This window comes from Chiloscyllium punctatum, chromosome 42 (assembly GCF_047496795.1).
Source record: "Chiloscyllium punctatum isolate Juve2018m chromosome 42, sChiPun1.3, whole genome shotgun sequence".
Lineage (NCBI taxonomy): Eukaryota > Metazoa > Chordata > Chondrichthyes > Orectolobiformes > Hemiscylliidae > Chiloscyllium > Chiloscyllium punctatum.
In genome coordinates, this window is record NC_092780.1 from 9,491,765 (window position 1) to 9,506,873 (window position 15,109).

Below are 15,109 nucleotides of genomic sequence, written 5' to 3' on the forward strand. Positions count from 1 at the left end.
CTGACTTCAATGGCATTTGCATCGGAAATGGAAATGGCTGAGTGGTAGAGTCCAGATGGACGGAAGATATTGCTCCGATGACCTCGGCGCTGACCGTATGCACGTGCAATGCTTTCATGCTCTCGTTTCGGCGCTGCAGTGCATGTTTTGCAACATCTCACGATGCAACACGGATCTTCGTGTCTTTGAGGTGTTCTTCAAAGAAGGAACCTTGCTGTGGTAGCAAAACACCCCTCCTTCAGTGTTTCCTGTGCAGGATGGGCAACGGCAGTTACTTGAAAAGCCGCTCCAGTGCTGGGAAGTTGCTTGTATAAAGGGGGCACCCAGATTTGAACTGGGGACCTCTGGATCTGCAGTCAAATGCTCTACCACTGAGCTAGACTCCCACGAGAAAAGGGCGGTGCATGTTTACACTTTCCACATACTACAATGACAATTGTCTAAAACAACTCTCTTGTCTGCGCCTTTCATCAGTTTACGTGCAGCACAGATGTTTTGTATGTGGAACCTAACTCCAAAATGACTGTCTGACTTCAATGGCATTTGCATCGGAAATGGAAATGGCTGAGTGGTAGAGTTCAGATGGACGGAAGATATTGCGCAGATGCACTCATAGAGTGCATCCGCGCTGACCGTATGCACGTGCAACGCTTTCATGCTCTCGTTTCTGCGCTGCAGTGCATGTTTTGCAACATCTCACGATGCACCACGGATCTTTGAGTCTTTGAGGTGTTCATCATAGAAGGAACCTTGCTGTGGTAGCAAAACACCCCTCCTTCAGTGTTTCCTGTGCAGGATGGGCAACGGCAGTTACTTGAAAAGCCGCTCCAGTGCAGGGAAGTTGCTTGTATAAAGGGGGCAGCCAGATTTGAACTGGGGACCTCTTGATATGCAGTCAAATGCTCTACCACTGAGCTATACCCCCAACGGAAATCTGCGGTGCATGTTTATACTTTCCACACACTACAGTGACAATTGTCGAAAACAACTCTTTTGTCTGTGCCTTTCAACAGTTTACGTGCAGCACAGATGTTTTGTATGTGGAACCTAACTCCAAAATGACTGTCTGACTTCAATGGCATTTGCATCGGAACTGGAAATGGCTGAGTGGTAGAGTTCAGATGGACGGAAGATATTGCGCAGATGCACTCATCGAGTGCATCCGCGCTGACCGTATGTACGTGCAACTCTTTCATGCTCTCGTTTCGGGGCTGCAGTGCATGTTTTGCAACATCTCACGATGCAACACGGATCTTTGTGTCTTTGAGGTGTTCATCATAGAAGGAACCTTGCTGTGGTAGCAAAACACCCCTCCTTCAGTGTTTCCTGTGCAGGATGGGCAACGGCAGTTACTTGAAAAGCCGCTCCAGTGCCGGGAAGTTGCTTCTATGAAGGGGGCACCCAGATTTGAACTGGGGACCTCTTGATCTGCAGTAAAATGCTCTACCACTGAGCTATACCCCCAACAGAAAACTGCGGTGCATGTTTACACTTTCCACATACTACAGTGACAATTGTCTAAAACAACTCTCTTGTCTGCGCCTTTCAACAGTTTACGTGCAGCACAGATGTTTTGTATGTGGAACCTAACTCCAAAATGACTGTCTGACTTCAATGGCATTTGCATCGGAAATGGAAATGGCTGAGTGGTAGAGTCCAGATGGACGGAAGATATTGCTCCGATGACCTCGGCGCTGACCGTATGCACGTGCAATGCTTTCATGCTCTCGTTTCGGCGCTGCAGTGCATGTTTTGCAACATCTCACGATGCAACACCTCACGATGCAACACGGATCTTCGTGTCTTTGAGGTGTTCATCAAAGAAGGAACCTTGCTGTGGTAGCAAAACACCCCTCCTTCAGTGTTTCCTGTGCAGGATGGGCAACGGCAGTTACTTGAAAAGCCGCTCCAGTGCAGGGAAGTTGCTTGTATAAAGGGGGCACCCAGATTTGAACTGGGGACCTCTGGATCTGCAGTCAAATGCTCTACCACTGAGCTAGACTCCCACGAGAAAAGGGCGGTGCATGTTTACACTTTCCACATACTACAATGACAATTGTCTAAAACAACTCTCTTGTCTGCGCCTTTTATCAGTTTACGTGCAGCACAGATGTTTTGTATGTGGAACCTAACTCCAAAATGACTGTCTGACTTCAATGGCATTTGCATCGGAACTGGAAATGGCTGAGTGGTGGACGTAAGATATTGCGCAGATGCACTCATAGAGTGCATCCGCGCTGACCGTATGTACGTGCAACGCTTTCATGCTCTCGTTTCGGGGCTGCAGTGCATGTTTTGCAACATCTCACGATGCAACACGGATCTTTGTGTCTTTGAGGTGTTCATCAAAGAAGGAACCTTGCTGTGGTAGCAAAACACCCCTCCTTCAGTGTTTCCTGTGCAGGATGGGCAACGGCAGTTACTTGAAAAGCCGCTCCAGTGCCGGGAAGTTGCTTCTATGAAGGGGGCACCCAGATTTGAACTGGGGACCTCGGGATCTGCAGTAAAATGCTCTACCACTGAGCTATACCCCCAACAGAAAACTGCGGTGCATGTTTACACTTTCCACATACTACAGTGACAATTGTCTAAAACAGCTCTTTTGTCTGTGCCTTTCAACAGTTTACGTGCAGCACAGATGTTTTGTATGTGGAACCTAACTCCAAAATGACTGTCTGACTTCAATGGCATTTGCATCGGAACTGGAAATGGCTGAGTGGTAGAGTTCAGATGGACGGAAGATATTGCGCCGATGCACTCATAGAGTGCATCCGCGCTGACCGTATGCACGTGCAACACTTTCATGCTCTCGTTTCTGCGATGCAGTGCATGTTTTGCAACATCTCACGATGCAACACGGATCTTTGTGTCTTTGCGGTGTTCATCGTAGAAGGAACCTTGCTGTGGTAGCAAAACACCCCTCCTTCAGTGTTTCCTGTGCAGGAGGGGCAACGGCAGTTAATTGAAAAGCCGCTCCAGTGCAGGGAAGTTGCTTGGAAAAGGGGGCACCCAGATTTGAACTGGGGACCTCTTGATATGCAGTCAAATGCTCTACCACTGAGCTATACCCCCAACGGAAAACTGCGGTGCATGTTTATACTTTCCACACACTACAGTGACAATTGTCGAAAACAACTCTTTTGTCTGTGCCTTTCAACAGTTTACGTGCAGCACAGATGTTTTGTATGTGGAACCTAACTCCAAAATGACTGTCTGACTTCAATGGCATTTGCATCGGAACTGGAAATGGCTGAGTGGTAGAGTTCAGATGGACGGAAGATATTGCGCAGATGCACTCATCGAGTGCATCCGCGCTGACCGTATGTACGTGCAACGCTTTCATGCTCTCGTTTCGGGGCTGCAGTGCATGTTTTGCAACATCTCACGATGCAACACGGATCTTTGTGTCTTTGAGGTGTTCATCATAGAAGGAACCTTGCTGTGGTAGCAAAACACCCCTCCTTCAGTGTTTCCTGTGCAGGATGGGCAACGGCAGTTACTTGAAAAGCCGCTCCAGTGCCGGGAAGTTGCTTCTATGAAGGGGGCACCCAGATTTGAACTGGGGACCTCTTGATCTGCAGTAAAATGCTCTACCACTGAGCTATACCCCCAACAGAAAACTGCGGTGCATGTTTACACTTTCCACATACTACAGTGACAATTGTCTAAAACAACTCTCTTGTCTGCGCCTTTCAACAGTTTACGTGCAGCACAGATGTTTTGTATGTGGAACCTAACTCCAAAATGACTGCCTGACTTCAATGGCATTTGCATCGGAAATGGAAATGGCTGAGTGGTAGAGTCCAGATGGACGGAAGATATTGCTCCGATGACCTCGGCGCTGACCGTATGCACGTGCAATGCTTTCATGCTCTCGTTTCGGCGCTGCAGTGCATGTTTTGCAACATCTCACGATGCAACACGGATCTTCGTGTCTTTGAGGTGTTCTTCAAAGAAGGAACCTTGCTGTGGTAGCAAAACACCCCTCCTTCAGTGTTTCCTGTGCAGGATGGGCAACGGCAGTTACTTGAAAAGCCGCTCCAGTGCTGGGAAGTTGCTTGTATAAAGGGGGCACCCAGATTTGAACTGGGGACCTCTGGATCTGCAGTCAAATGCTCTACCACTGAGCTAGACTCCCACGAGAAAAGGGCGGTGCATGTTTACACTTTCCACATACTACAATGACAATTGTCTAAAACAACTCTCTTGTCTGCGCCTTTCATCAGTTTACGTGCAGCACAGATGTTTTGTATGTGGAACCTAACTCCAAAATGACTGTCTGACTTCAATGGCATTTGCATCGGAAATGGAAATGGCTGAGTGGTAGAGTTCAGATGGACGGAAGATATTGCGCAGATGCACTCATAGAGTGCATCCGCGCTGACCGTATGCACGTGCAACGCTTTCATGCTCTCGTTTCTGCGCTGCAGTGCATGTTTTGCAACATCTCACGATGCACCACGGATCTTTGAGTCTTTGAGGTGTTCATCATAGAAGGAACCTTGCTGTGGTAGCAAAACACCCCTCCTTCAGTGTTTCCTGTGCAGGATGGGCAACGGCAGTTACTTGAAAAGCCGCTCCAGTGCAGGGAAGTTGCTTGTATAAAGGGGGCACCCAGATTTGAACTGGGGACCTCTTGATATGCAGTCAAATGCTCTACCACTGAGCTATACCCCCAACGGAAAACTGCGGTGCATGTTTATACTTTCCACACACTACAGTGACAATTGTCGAAAACAACTCTTTTGTCTGTGCCTTTCAACAGTTTACGTGCAGCACAGATGTTTTGTATGTGGAACCTAACTCCAAAATGACTGTCTGACTTCAATGGCATTTGCATCGGAACTGGAAATGGCTGAGTGGTAGAGTTCAGATGGACGGAAGATATTGCGCAGATGCACTCATCGAGTGCATCCGCGCTGACCGTATGTACGTGCAACGCTTTCATGCTCTCGTTTCGGGGCTGCAGTGCATGTTTTGCAACATCTCACGATGCAACACGGATCTTTGTGTCTTTGAGGTGTTCATCATAGAAGGAACCTTGCTGTGGTAGCAAAACACCCCTCCTTCAGTGTTTCCTGTGCAGGATGGGCAACGGCAGTTACTTGAAAAGCCGCTCCAGTGCCGGGAAGTTGCTTCTATGAAGGGGGCACCCAGATTTGAACTGGGGACCTCTTGATCTGCAGTAAAATGCTCTACCACTGAGCTATACCCCCAACAGAAAACTGCGGTGCATGTTTACACTTTCCACATACTACAGTGACAATTGTCTAAAACAACTCTCTTGTCTGCGCCTTTCAACAGTTTACCTGCAGCACAGATGTTTTGTATGTGGAACCTAACTCCAAAATGACTGTCTGACTTCAATGGCATTTGCATCGGAAATGGAAATGGCTGAGTGGTAGAGTCCAGATGGACGGAAGATATTGCTCCGATGACCTCGGCGCTGACCGTATGCACGTGCAATGCTTTCATGCTCTCGTTTCGGCGCTGCAGTGCATGTTTTGCAACATCTCACGATGCAACACGGATCTTCGTGTCTTTGAGGTGTTCATCAAAGAAGGAACCTTGCTGTGGTAGCAAAACACCCCTCCTTCAGTGTTTCCTGTGCAGGATGGGCAACGGCAGTTACTTGAAAAGCCGCTCCAGTGCAGGGAAGTTGCTTGTATAACGGGGGCACCCAGATTTGAACTGGGGACCTCTGGATCTGCAGTCAAATGCTCTACCACTGAGCTAGACTCCCACGAGAAAAAGGCGGTGCATGTTTACACTTTCCACATACTACAATGACAATTGTCTAAAACAACTCTCTTGTCTGCGCCTTTCATCAGTTTACGTGCAGCACAGATGTTTTGTATGTGGAACCTAACTCCAAAATGACTGTCTGACTTCAATGGCATTTGCATCGGAAATGGAAATGGCTGAGTGGTAGAGTTCAGATGGACGGAAGATATTGCGCAGATGCACTCATAGAGTGCATCCGCGCTGACCGTATGCACGTGCAACGCTTTCATGCTCTCGTTTCTGCGCTGCAGTGCATGTTTTGCAACATCTCACGATGCACCACGGATCTTTGAGTCTTTGAGGTGTTCATCATAGAAGGAACCTTGCTGTGGTAGCAAAACACCCCTCCTTCAGTGTTTCCTGTGCAGGATGGGCAACGGCAGTTACTTGAAAAGCCGCTCCAGTGCAGGGAAGTTGCTTGTATAAAGGGGGCACCCAGATTTGAACTGGGGACCTCTGGATCTGCAGTCAAATGCTCTACCACTGAGCTAGACTCCCACGAGAAAAGGGCGGTGCATGTTTACACTTTCCACATACTACAGTGACAATTGTCTGAAACAACTCTGTTGTCTGTGCCTTTCAACAGTTTACGTGCAGTACAGATGTTTTGTATGTGGAACCTAACTCCAAAATGACTGTCTGACTTCAATGGCATTTGCATAGGAAATGGAAATGGCTGAGTGGTAGAGTCCAGATGGACGGAAGATATTGCTCCGATGACCTCGGCGCTGACCGTATGCACGTGCAATGCTTTCATGCTCTCGTTTCGGCGCTGCAGTGCATGTTTTGCAACATCTCACGATGCAACACGGATCTTTGTGTCTTTGAGGTGTTCATCGTAGAAGGAACCTTGCTGTGGTAGCAAAACACCCCTCCTTCAGTGTTTCCTGTGCAGGATGGGCAACGGCAGTTACTTGAAAAGCCGCTCCAGTGCCGGGAAGTTGCTTCTATGAAGGGGGCACCCAGATTTGAACTGGGGACCTCTTGATCTGCAGTAAAATGCTCTACCACTGAGCTATACCCCCAACAGAAAACTGCGGTGCATGTTTACACTTTCCACATACTACAGTGACAATTGTCTAAAACAACTCTCTTGTCTGCGCCTTTCAACAGTTTACGTGCAGCACAGATGTTTTGTATGTGGAACCTAACTCCAAAATGACTGTCTGACTTCAATGGCATTTGCATCGGAAATGGAAATGGCTGAGTGGTAGAGTCCAGATGGACGGAAGATATTGCTCCGATGACCTCGGCGCTGACCGTATGCACGTGCAATGCTTTCATGCTCTCGTTTCGGCGCTGCAGTGCATGTTTTGCAACATCTCACGATGCAACACCTCACGATGCAACACGGATCTTCGTGTCTTTGAGGTGTTCATCAAAGAAGGAACCTTGCTGTGGTAGCAAAACACCCCTCCTTCAGTGTTTCCTGTGCAGGATGGGCAACGGCAGTTACTTGAAAAGCCGCTCCAGTGCAGGGAAGTTGCTTGTATAAAGGGGGCACCCAGATTTGAACTGGGGACTTCTGGATCTGCAGTCAAATGCTCTACCACTGAGCTAGACTCCCACGAGAAAAGGGCGGTGCATGTTTACACTTTCCACATACTACAATGACAATTGTCTAAAACAACTCTCTTGTCTGCGCCTTTCATCAGTTTACGTGCAGCACAGATGTTTTGTATGTGGAACCTAACTCCAAAATGACTGTCTGACTTCAATGGCATTTGCATCGGAAATGGAAATGGCTGAGTGGTAGAGTTCAGATGGACGGAAGATATTGCGCAGATGCACTCATAGAGTGCATCCGCGCTGACCGTATGCACGTGCAACGCTTTCATGCTCTCGTTTCTGCGATGCAGTGCATGTTTTGCAACATCTCACGATGCAACACGGATCTTCGTGTCTTTGAGGTGTTCTTCAAAGAAGGAACCTTGCTGTGGTAGCAAAACACCCCTCCTTCAGTGTTTCCTGTGCAGGATGGGCAACGGCAGTTACTTGAAAAGCCGCTCCAGTGCTGGGAAGTTGCTTGTATAAAGGGGGCACCCAGATTTGAACTGGGGACCTCGGGATCTGCTGTCAAATGCTCTACCACTGAGCTATACCCCCAACAGAAAACGGCGGTGCATGTTTACACTTTCCACATACTACAGTGACAATTGTCTAAAACAACTCTCTTGTCTGCGCCTTTCAACAGTTTACGTGCAGCACAGATGTTTTGTATGTGGAACCTAACTCCAAAATGACTGTCTGACTTCAATGGCATTTGCATCGGAACTGGAAATGGCTGAGTGGTGGACGTAAGATATTGCGCAGATGCACTCATCGAGTGCATCCGCGCTGACCGTATGTACGTGCAACGCTTTCATGCTCTCGTTTCGGGGCTGCAGTGCATGTTTTGCAACATCTCACGATGCAACACGGATCTTTGTGTCTTTGAGGTGTTCATCAAAGAAGGAACCTTGCTGTGGTAGCAAAACACCCCTCCTTCAGTGTTTCCTGTGCAGGATGGGCAACGGCAGTTACTTGAAAAGCCGCTCCAGTGCCGGGAAGTTGCTTCTATGAAGGGGGCACCCAGATTTGAACTGGGGACCTCTTGATCTGCAGTAAAATGCTCTACCACTGAGCTATACCCCCAACAGAAAACTGCGGTGCATGTTTACACTTTCCACATATTACAGTGACAATTGTCTAAAACAACTCTCTTGTCTGCGCCTTTCAACAGTTTACGTGCAGCACAGATGTTTTGTATGTGGAACCTAACTCCAAAATGACTGTCTGACTTCAATGGCATTTGCATCGGAAATGGAAATGGCTGAGTGGTAGAGTCCAGATGGACGGAAGACATTGCTCCGATGACCTCGGCGCTGACCGTATGCACGTGCAATGCTTTCATGCTCTCGTTTCGGCGCTGCAGTGCATGTTTTGCAACATCTCACGATGCAACACGGATCTTCGTGTCTTTGAGGTGTTCTTCAAAGAAGGAACCTTGCTGTGGTAGCAAAACACCCCTCCGTCAGTGTTTCCTGTGCAGGATGGGCAACGGCAGTTACTTGAAAAGCCGCTCCAGTGCTGGGAAGTTGCTTGTATAAAGGGGGCACCCAGATTTGAACTGGGGACCTCTGGATCTGCAGTCAAATGCTCTACCACTGAGCTAGACTCCCACGAGAAAAGGGCGGTGCATGTTTACACTTTCCACATACTACAGTGACAATTGTCTAAAACAACTCTCTTGTCTGCGCCTTTCATCAGTTTACGTGCAGCACAGATGTTTTGTATGTGGAACCTAACTCCAAAATGACTGTCTGACTTCAATGGCATTTGCATCGGAAATGGAAATGGCTGAGTGGTAGAGTTCAGATGGACGGAAGATATTGCGCAGATGCACTCATAGAGTGCATCCGCGCTGACCGTATGCACGTGCAACGCTTTCATGCTCTCGTTTCTGCGCTGCAGTGCATGTTTTGCAACATCTCACGATGCACCACGGATCTTTGAGTCTTTGAGGTGTTCATCATAGAAGGAACCTTGCTGTGGTAGCAAAACACCCCTCCTTCAGTGTTTCCTGTGCAGGATGGGCAACGGCAGTTACTTGAAAAGCCGCTCCAGTGCAGGGAAGTTGCTTGTATAAAGGGGGCACCCAGATTTGAACTGGGGACCTCTTGATCTGCAGTCAAATGCTCTACCACTGAGCTATACCCCCAACGGAAAACTGCGGTGCATGTTTATACTTTCCACACACTACAGTGACAATTGTCGAAAACAACTCTTTTGTCTGTGCCTTTCAACAGTTTACGTGCAGCACAGATGTTTTGTATGTGGAACCTAACTCCAAAATGACTGTCTGACTTCAATGGCATTTGCATCGGAAATGGAAATGGCTGAGTGGTAGAGTTCAGATGGACGGAAGATATTGCGCAGATGCACTCATCGAGTGCATCCGCGCTGACCGTATGTACGTGCAACGCTTTCATGCTCTCGTTTCTGCGATGCAGTGCATGTTTTGCAACATCTCACAATGCAACACGGATCTTCGTGTCTTTGAGGTGTTCTTCAAAGAAGGAACCTTGCTGTGGTAGCAAAACACCCCTCCTTCAGTGTTTCCTGTGCAGGATGGGCAACGGCAGTTACTTGAAAAGCCGCTCCAGTGCTGGGAAGTTGCTTGTATAAAGGGGGCACCCAGATTTGAACTGGGGACCTCGGGATCTGCAGTCAAATGCTCTACCACTGAGCTATACCCCCAACAGAAAACGGCGGTGCATGTTTACACTTTCCACATACTACAGTGACAATTGTCTAAAACAACTCTCTTGTCTGCGCCTTTCAACAGTTTACGTGCAGCACAGATGTTTTGTATGTGGAACCTAACTCCAAAATGACTGTCTGACTTCAATGGCATTTGCATCGGAACTGGAAATGGCTGAGTGGTGGACGTAAGATATTGCGCAGATGCACTCATCGAGTGCATCCGCGCTGACCGTATGTACGTGCAACGCTTTCATGCTCTCGTTTCGGGGCTGCAGTGCATGTTTTGCAACATCTCACGATGCAACACGGATCTTTGTGTCTTTGAGGTGTTCATCAAAGAAGGAACCTTGCTGTGGTAGCAAAACACCCCTCCTTCAGTGTTTCCTGTGCAGGATGGGCAACGGCAGTTACTTGAAAAGCCGCTCCAGTGCAGGGAAGTTGCTTGTATAAAGGGGGCACCCAGATTTGAACTGGGGACCTCTTGATCTGCAGTCAAATGCTCTACCACTGAGCTATACCCCCAACAGAAAACTGCGGTGCATGTTTACACTTTCCACATACTACAGTGACAATTGTCTAAAACAACTCTCTTGTCTGCGCCTTTCAACAGTTTACGTGCAGTACAGATGTTTTGTATGTGGAACCTAACTCCAAAATGACTGTCTGACTTCAATGGCATTTGCATAGGAAATGGAAATGGCTGAGTGGTAGAGTCCAGATGGACGGAAGATATTGCTCCGATGACCTCGGCGCTGACCGTATGCACGTGCAATGCTTTCATGCTCTCGTTTCGGCGCTGCAGTGCATGTTTTGCAACATCTCACGATGCAACACGGATCTTTGTGTCTTTGAGGTGTTCATCGTAGAAGGAACCTTGCTGTGGTAGCAAAACACCCCTCCTTCAGTGTTTCCTGTGCAGGATGGGCAACGGCAGTTACTTGAAAAGCCGCTCCAGTGCCGGGAAGTTGCTTCTATGAAGGGGGCACCCAGATTTGAACTGGGGACCTCTTGATCTGCAGTAAAATGCTCTACCACTGAGCTATACCCCCAACAGAAAACTGCGGTGCATGTTTACACTTTCCACATACTACAGTGACAATTGTCTAAAACAACTCTCTTGTCTGCGCCTTTCAACAGTTTACGTGCAGCACAGATGTTTTGTATGTGGAACCTAACTCCAAAATGACTGTCTGACTTCAATGGCATTTGCATCGGAAATGGAAATGGCTGAGTGGTAGAGTCCAGATGGACGGAAGATATTGCTCCGATGACCTCGGCGCTGACCGTATGCACGTGCAATGCTTTCATGCTCTCGTTTCGGCGCTGCAGTGCATGTTTTGCAACATCTCACGATGCAACACCTCACGATGCAACACGGATCTTCGTGTCTTTGAGGTGTTCATCAAAGAAGGAACCTTGCTGTGGTAGCAAAACACCCCTCCTTCAGTGTTTCCTGTGCAGGATGGGCAACGGCAGTTACTTGAAAAGCCGCTCCAGTGCAGGGAAGTTGCTTGTATAAAGGGGGCACCCAGATTTGAACTGGGGACCTCTGGATCTGCAGTCAAATGCTCTACCACTGAGCTAGACTCCCACGAGAAAAGGGCGGTGCATGTTTACACTTTCCACATACTACAATGACAATTGTCTAAAACAACTCTCTTGTCTGCGCCTTTCATCAGTTTACGTGCAGCACAGATGTTTTGTATGTGGAACCTAACTCCAAAATGACTGTCTGACTTCAATGGCATTTGCATCGGAAATGGAAATGGCTGAGTGGTAGAGTTCAGATGGACGGAAGATATTGCGCAGATGCACTCATAGAGTGCATCCGCGCTGACCGTATGCACGTGCAACGCTTTCATGCTCTCGTTTCTGCGATGCAGTGCATGTTTTGCAACATCTCACAATGCAACACGGATCTTCGTGTCTTTGAGGTGTTCTTCAAAGAAGGAACCTTGCTGTGGTAGCAAAACACCCCTCCTTCAGTGTTTCCTGTGCAGGATGGGCAACGGCAGTTACTTGAAAAGCCGCTCCAGTGCTGGGAAGTTGCTTGTATAAAGGGGGCACCCAGATTTGAACTGGGGACCTCGGGATCTGCAGTCAAATGCTCTACCACTGAGCTATACCCCCAACAGAAAACGGCGGTGCATGTTTACACTTTCCACATACTACAGTGACAATTGTCTAAAACAACTCTCTTGTCTGCGCCTTTCAACAGTTTACGTGCAGCACAGATGTTTTGTATGTGGAACCTAACTCCAAAATGACTGTCTGACTTCAATGGCATTTGCATCGGAACTGGAAATGGCTGAGTGGTGGACGTAAGATATTGCGCAGATGCACTCATCGAGTGCATCCGCGCTGACCGTATGTACGTGCAACGCTTTCATGCTCTCGTTTCGGGGCTGCAGTGCATGTTTTGCAACATCTCACGATGCAACACGGATCTTTGTGTCTTTGAGGTGTTCATCAAAGAAGGAACCTTGCTGTGGTAGCAAAACACCCCTCCTTCAGTGTTTCCTGTGCAGGATGGGCAACGGCAGTTACTTGAAAAGCCGCTCCAGTGCAGGGAAGTTGCTTGTATAAAGGGGGCACCCAGATTTGAACTGGGGACCTCTTGATCTGCAGTCAAATGCTCTACCACTGAGCTATACCCCCAACAGAAAACTGCGGTGCATGTTTACACTTTCCACATACTACAGTGACAATTGTCTAAAACAACTCTCTTGTCTGCGCCTTTCAACAGTTTACGTGCAGTACAGATGTTTTGTATGTGGAACCTAACTCCAAAATGACTGTCTGACTTCAATGGCATTTGCATCGGAAATGGAAATGGCTGAGTGGTAGAGTTCAGATGGACGGAAGATATTGCGCAGATGCACTCATCGAGTGCATCCGCGCTGACCGTATGTACGTGCAACGCTTTCATGCTCTCGTTTCGGGGCTGCAGTGCATGTTTTGCAACATCTCACGATGCAACACGGATCTTTGTGTCTTTGAGGTGTTCATCATAGAAGGAACCTTGCTGTGGTAGCAAAACACCCCTCCTTCAGTGTTTCCTGTGCAGGATGGGCAACGGCAGTTACTTGAAAAGCCGCTCCAGTGCCGGGAAGTTGCTTCTATGAAGGGGGCACCCAGATTTGAACTGGGGACCTCTTGATCTGCAGTAAAATGCTCTACCACTGAGCTATACCCCCAACAGAAAACTGCGGTGCATGTTTACACTTTCCACATACTACAGTGACAATTGTCTAAAACAACTCTCTTGTCTGCGCCTTTCAACAGTTTACGTGCAGCACAGATGTTTTGTATGTGGAACCTAACTCCAAAATGACTGTCTGACTTCAATGGCATTTGCATCGGAAATGGAAATGGCTGAGTGGTAGAGTCCAGATGGACGGAAGATATTGCTCCGATGACCTCGGCGCTGACCGTATGCACGTGCAATGCTTTCATGCTCTCGTTTCGGCGCTGCAGTGCATGTTTTGCAACATCTCACGATGCAACACCTCACGATGCAACACGGATCTTCGTGTCTTTGAGGTGTTCATCAAAGAAGGAACCTTGCTGTGGTAGCAAAACACCCCTCCTTCAGTGTTTCCTGTGCAGGATGGGCAACGGCAGTTACTTGAAAAGCCGCTCCAGTGCAGGGAAGTTGCTTGTATAAAGGGGGCACCCAGATTTGAACTGGGGACCTCTGGATCTGCAGTCAAATGCTCTACCACTGAGCTAGACTCCCACGAGAAAAGGGCGGTGCATGTTTACACTTTCCACATACTACAATGACAATTGTCTAAAACAACTCTCTTGTCTGCGCCTTTCATCAGTTTACGTGCAGCACAGATGTTTTGTATGTGGAACCTAACTCCAAAATGACTGTCTGACTTCAATGGCATTTGCATCGGAAATGGAAATGGCTGAGTGGTAGAGTTCAGATGGACGGAAGATATTGCGCAGATGCACTCATAGAGTGCATCCGCGCTGACCGTATGCACGTGCAACGCTTTCATGCTCTCGTTTCTGCGATGCAGTGCATGTTTTGCAACATCTCACAATGCAACACGGATCTTCGTGTCTTTGAGGTGTTCTTCAAAGAAGGAACCTTGCTGTGGTAGCAAAACACCCCTCCTTCAGTGTTTCCTGTGCAGGATGGGCAACGGCAGTTACTTGAAAAGCCGCTCCAGTGCTGGGAAGTTGCTTGTATAAAGGGGGCACCCAGATTTGAACTGGGGACCTCGGGATCTGCAGTCAAATGCTCTACCACTGAGCTATACCCCCAACAGAAAACGGCGGTGCATGTTTACACTTTCCACATACTACAGTGACAATTGTCTAAAACAACTCTCTTGTCTGCGCCTTTCAACAGTTTACGTGCAGCACAGATGTTTTGTATGTGGAACCTAACTCCAAAATGACTGTCTGACTTCAATGGCATTTGCATCGGAACTGGAAATGGCTGAGTGGTGGACGTAAGATATTGCGCAGATGCACTCATCGAGTGCATCCGCGCTGACCGTATGTACGTGCAACGCTTTCATGCTCTCGTTTCGGGGCTGCAGTGCATGTTTTGCAACATCTCACGATGCAACACGGATCTTTGTGTCTTTGAGGTGTTCATCAAAGAAGGAACCTTGCTGTGGTAGCAAAACACCCCTCCTTCAGTGTTTCCTGTGCAGGATGGGCAACGGCAGTTACTTGAAAAGCCGCTCCAGTGCAGGGAAGTTGCTTGTATAAAGGGGGCACCCAGATTTGAACTGGGGACCTCTTGATCTGCAGTCAAATGCTCTACCACTGAGCTATACCCCCAACAGAAAACTGCGGTGCATGTTTACACTTTCCACATACTACAGTGACAATTGTCTAAAACAACTCTCTTGTCTGCGCCTTTCAACAGTTTACGTGCAGTACAGATGTTTTGTATGTGGAACCTAACTCCAAAATGACTGTCTGACTTCAATGGCATTTGCATAGGAAATGGAAATGGCTGAGTGGTAGAGTCCAGATGGACGGAAGATATTGCTCCGATGACCTCGGCGCTGACCGTATGCACGTGCAATGCTTTCATGCTCTCGTTTCGGCG

The 15,109-nt window shown here is 48.1% G+C and overlaps 6 non-coding genes across 6 annotated transcripts; all 6 read right to left on the reverse strand.

Annotated features, from left to right (window-relative positions):
• Positions 1–3,000: 3,000 nt before the first annotated feature.
• On the reverse strand, positions 3,001–3,072 carry trnac-gca (transfer RNA cysteine (anticodon GCA)). The gene has a single exon. It is a non-coding gene; the product is annotated as a tRNA-Cys (tRNA).
• A 1,533-nt stretch (positions 3,073–4,605) lies between these two features.
• trnac-gca (transfer RNA cysteine (anticodon GCA)) lies at positions 4,606–4,677 on the reverse strand. The gene has a single exon. It is a non-coding gene; the product is annotated as a tRNA-Cys (tRNA).
• Positions 4,678–9,412: 4,735 nt separating this feature from the next.
• Positions 9,413–9,484, reverse strand: trnac-gca (transfer RNA cysteine (anticodon GCA)). The gene has a single exon. It is a non-coding gene; the product is annotated as a tRNA-Cys (tRNA).
• A 995-nt stretch (positions 9,485–10,479) lies between these two features.
• trnac-gca (transfer RNA cysteine (anticodon GCA)) lies at positions 10,480–10,551 on the reverse strand. Its single transcript has one exon. It is a non-coding gene; the product is annotated as a tRNA-Cys (tRNA).
• A 2,064-nt stretch (positions 10,552–12,615) lies between these two features.
• trnac-gca (transfer RNA cysteine (anticodon GCA)) lies at positions 12,616–12,687 on the reverse strand. The gene has a single exon. It is a non-coding gene; the product is annotated as a tRNA-Cys (tRNA).
• A 2,076-nt stretch (positions 12,688–14,763) lies between these two features.
• On the reverse strand, positions 14,764–14,835 carry trnac-gca (transfer RNA cysteine (anticodon GCA)). Its single transcript has one exon. It is a non-coding gene; the product is annotated as a tRNA-Cys (tRNA).
• Between the last annotated feature and the right edge of the window lie 274 nt (positions 14,836–15,109).